Below are 4,814 nucleotides of genomic sequence, written 5' to 3'. Positions count from 1 at the left end.
GGGATAGGCAAGTAACAGAAGGGCAAGGTAGTGAGTGGTTAGAAGTAAAGTAGAGGAGTCAGGAGGGATAGGAAACAAGAGATATGCACAAAAGTAAAAACAAAGATCAGGAGTAGCATATGTTTGGGAAAGCATATGTCTATATATGTATGCATATATATATATATACCTATAGAGAAACATATCTAAACTTCATTGTAGCCTTCTGGTTGGGGGGAGGGAAAAAAAAAACACTAAGTAAAAAAGTGCACAGCAGAGAACAAAAGAAAACTCACGAAGTAGCAAAGAAAAGATGGACAATTCTCAACAGAACCTGTATTATTTCTTATACAGGCTATATTGAAATGAAAATTTATTGTTACACATTTTGAATCCTTATGTCCCGCTATGCACATAGCATGCTTTTTTTCTAACTTTGTATTTAAGTTCCAATATAATATAAGTTTATATATGTTTTTGTTTCTTTTCTCTATTCTGTACTTGTGCTTTGGCATTTGAGTCTAAAGTAAAAAAAAAAAAAAGATAAGTAAAACTCTGGCCCTTTCCCTCTCCTGCTCCTCAAGGAGCCGGCTCCCACCATGAATGACACTGTACTCATCAGAACCAGGAAGTTCATGACAAACAGACTTCTTCAGCCCAAACAGATAGTTATAGATGTCCTTCATCCTGGAAAGGCCATAGTGCCTAAGACTGAAAATCGAGAAAAACTAGCCAAGATGTACAAGACAACTCCAGACACCATTTTTGTCTTTGGATTCAGAACCCATTTTGGTGGTGGTAAAACAACAGGCTTTGGCATGATTTATGATTCCTTTGACTATGCAAAGAAAAATGAACCAAAGTACAGACTTGCAAGGCATGGCCTGTATGAGAAGAAAAAGATATTAAGAAAACAGTGTAAGGAACTCAAGAACAGAATGAAGGAAGTCAGGGGTACTGCAAAGGCAAATATCAGTGCTGGCAAAAATAAAGAATAAAAGGCACTATAGATTATGTTTATCTGTGAAGATAATTTTTCACCCGACCATGAATAATCTATGTAAAACTTTTAAAAAAGGAAAATCTCTGACAGAGCTACACAAAAAAGTTATATATAACTAAAAAAAATTAATAATGAGACAACATACTAGAATTTATGGGATGTAGTGAAAGTGGTTCTTAGGGGAAGTTTTATATCCCTGAATGCTCATATGAATAAAATAGAGAGAGGAGATCAATGAATTGGGCATACAACTAAGAAAGCTTGAAAAAAAATTAAAAATCCACAATTGAATACCAAATTAGAAATACTGAAAACCAAAGGAGAGATTGATAAAATTGAAATTAAGAAAACTATTGAACTAAATAAGTAAAATTAAGAATTGATTTTATGAAAAAACAATAAAATAGATAAATATATGATTAAAAAAATGAAAGGGTGAAATTTACCACCAAAGAAGAAGAAATTAAAACAATAATTAGAAACTATTTTGCCCAACTGTATGACAATAAATTTGACAATCTTGGTGAAATGGATGAATATTTGCCAAAAAAATTGCCCAGATTAATAGAAGAGAAAGTGAAATACTTAAATACCCCCATGTCAGAAAGAGAAATAGAAGAAGCCATCAATGAACCTCCTAAGAAAAAATCTCTAGGGTCAGATGGATTTACAAGCAAACTCTATCAAACATTTAAAAAGTAATAAATTCCACTACTATATAGACTATTTGGGGAAACAGGCAAAGAAGAAGTCCTACCAAATTCTTTTTATAATACAAATATGGTACTGATACCTAAACATGGAAGAGTCAAAACAAAGAAAGGAAATTATAGACTAATTCCCTAATGAATATACATGCAAAGATTTTTTAAATAAGATATTAGCAAAAAACATTACAGAAATTTATCATGAGAATAATACAGGATGACTAGGTAGGATTTATACCAGGAATGAAGGGCTGGTTCAGTATTAGAAAAACTATCAGTATGATTGACCATATCAACAACAAAACTAACAGAAACTATATGATTATCTCAAACTTTTGACAAAATACCACCACAATTCCTATGGAAAACATTAAAGAGCATACAAATAAATGGAGCCTTCCTTAAAATGATAAGTAGCATCTACCTGAAAGCTTCAGCAAGCATTATATGAAATGGAGATAAAGTAGAAGCATTTCCAGTAAGATTGGAGGTGAAGCAAGGATGTCCATTATCACTACTGTTATTCAACATAATAGAAATGTTAGCTACAACAATAAGAGAAGAAAAAGTAATTAAATAAATTAAAATATGCAAAAAAGAAACTAAACTATCACTCTTTGCAAATGACATGATGATATATATGCTTAGAGAATCCTAGAGAATCAAGTAAAAAACTACTTGAAATAATAAACACCTTTAGCAAAGTTGCAGGATATGAAATAAAACCACATACACCATTGGCATATCTATATATTATTAACAAAGCTTAACAGCAAGAGATAGAAGGAGAAAGTCAAATTATAATGACTGTAAAAATAAAATATTTGGGAGTCTACCTGCCAAGACAAACCCAGGCACCTTATGAACACAATTATGACACACTTTTCATACAAATAAATTCATATCTAAATAACTGGGAAAACGTCAGTTACTTGTGGGCAGGCCGACCTAATATAACAGAAATGACAATTCTACCTAAATTAATTTGCTTATTCAGTGCCATACCAATCAAACTACCAAAAATTATTTTGTAGAGCTAGAAAAAATAATAACAAAATTCATCTGGAAGAAGAACAGCTCCAAAATATCAAGGGAATAAATGAAAAGAAATGCTAAGGAAGGCTACCTAGTCATACCAGATCTTAAATTGTTGTTTTTTTTTTTGAGAGTATCTCCAGATTTACTTAAGAAAACAATGATATCTTGTGATCAAAAAGCAAAACAATCTTAATTTCACATTTTTGGGCGGGTGGAAGGTGGTATAGAAGGAAAAAAAAAAATCTTTCCTAAAGTAGTTTCTTTTGTCATCTTACGTGAACATAAATACAATGAAAAATGCTGAGATAAATCAATGATAGCCCTGGATTAGTGTCAAAGTTTGTCACTGGCCAGCCGAAGCATCTAACAGTGACTGGCTACCTGAACTCCTAAGATTTCCTCCTAAACATTATTAAGACATCCTTTTTGACAAACAAACAAAACAAAACAAAAACAAGCAATTAGCCAACACAAAGTGTGGCTGAAGATGAGTCATCAGAGGGAAGTGGTCAGGCTCCTGCTGGACAGTCCAGTAAGCCTCTCAGGCCACCCTCCCAAGTTTAATACCGGCCACTTTAATACTCTTTCCAGCCCAGAGTCCTTCACCCAAACTAAAAACAGTAAGTACAATAACGACCCGCATTGAATTTCAGGTTTTTTTTTTTTTTTGAAGGACCGAATTGTGTAAAATGAAAAGCGTGCTTACTTCCAACAGGTCCAACAACCTGAACGGGCTGGTGCTAATAGACGGCGCGTTCAGAGCACTGGCTTACCGCTGTACCCCCCTCCCCACCCCCACCCCCCTCGCAGTGCTGAGAGGCTCTCCAGACACACAGTGAGGTTAAGACAGGAACTTGAGACTCCATATTTCTCAGATCCCAGCTGTGCCCAATCTGGGGTCTGGCTTGGTTTGTGTCTTGTAAAGGCTTCCCAAACTAAACCCCAGGAGCCCAGCAGGAGCAGAATGGGTTGGTTGCCATGTGTCCCGGGTTCACACTCCCCTGTCCAGGTCTCACTTGTTTCTCCCTGACCAAGGGCTTGGAATCCCGGCGTGTGGCTCCTTCCCGGGCTAGCTTCTGAGGGCCTGTGGTACTGCGCAGGCAAAAGTGGAGAAGCCGACTACGACAAACGAACTGGCCAGAGCGCCTCCACAGAGTCCGGGACTGGGCTTGGCCACCTGCAGGCCCCGTGGTGGAGGCTGGCCATCAGCACGTGCCAGTGCTGGAGCTGAAGCCCATTTTGACCTTGGTGAAAATGGTCCATCGTGGACCGTGTCTGGCAACTGGAGGGGCTGGGGTCGGCTGCTGAGTTTATCTTGTCCTTTCTGGTTTTGTGTTATCTCCTCCACCACTTCGGGGACCATTTCACAAAATACTTTGTCATTTAAGTTAAATGCCGAACTCTTGTGAGGCAAGTGGTCTTCCTGTGTAGTCTGAAGTTCCTGTGCTGCCCCAGGTGGGGCCCTTTTCCACCATAAAGCTGAGCAGAAGTGTCAAGACTGTTGAGACTGACCAGGCTGGATTGCATGTGTCAGGGTGGAAATCAGTGCCTGAAAGACATAGCCGTGCCTTGCATTTAAGCCTTCCATCACGAGTTGTCATATGAATACTAGGAGGTTTAAAAGGAAATTCTCTGGGGAAAATTAGTTTCCCGTGAAAACAGCCACCATCGTAAGGAATCTTCTCAGGGCTAAAACATGGTCATTTCCAGAATATCTGAAGTTCTGACTTCGGCACAAATATCTGAATATCTGACTTCAGCACAAATACAAGGCACTGCGTCTTTTTAAACTCGAAGATAATCTTGCAGAAGCCTCTGGGAGGCTGTAGTCGGTGCTCTCTTGTTACTGGTGTTGCTCATCTCAGCGGCTGCCTCCTTCGGGGTCGCTGCCGGGCCGCCTTTGCCTCCCCACTGGGCGGCCGGCTCGCTGCGCCCTCTGAGAAGGGGAAGGAAGGAGCGCCGGTGAGAGGCACAGCCGAGTTGAGGCCGAGTCGGGTGCAGGCCAGGCCGGAGCCGGCCCTCACTCCTTCAGTCTCCCCTGCTGCTCTGTTTCTTAGCACCGGCCATTGTTCAGGTTGTTGGACCTG

General features: G+C 39.2%; 2 pseudogenes; one reads left to right on the top strand and one right to left on the bottom strand.

Moving 5' to 3' along the window:
* Positions 1 to 542: 542 nt before the first annotated feature.
* On the top strand, positions 543 to 990 carry LOC138153665 (small ribosomal subunit protein eS24 pseudogene; annotated as a pseudogene).
* A 2,806-nt stretch (positions 991 to 3,796) lies between these two features.
* LOC138153240 (ubiquitin-conjugating enzyme E2 J2 pseudogene) lies at positions 3,797 to 4,587 on the bottom strand (annotated as a pseudogene).
* Between the last annotated feature and the right edge of the window lie 227 nt (positions 4,588 to 4,814).

Source organism: Petaurus breviceps, unplaced genomic scaffold (genome assembly GCF_028583685.1).
Source record: "Petaurus breviceps papuanus isolate PSGF00001 unplaced genomic scaffold, PetGlider_PUasm1.0 151, whole genome shotgun sequence".
In the NCBI taxonomy this organism is placed as follows: domain Eukaryota; kingdom Metazoa; phylum Chordata; class Mammalia; order Diprotodontia; family Petauridae; genus Petaurus; species Petaurus breviceps.
Note: the sequence above shows the minus strand (reverse complement) of the source record. Positions and strands in the feature narration are given on the sequence as shown.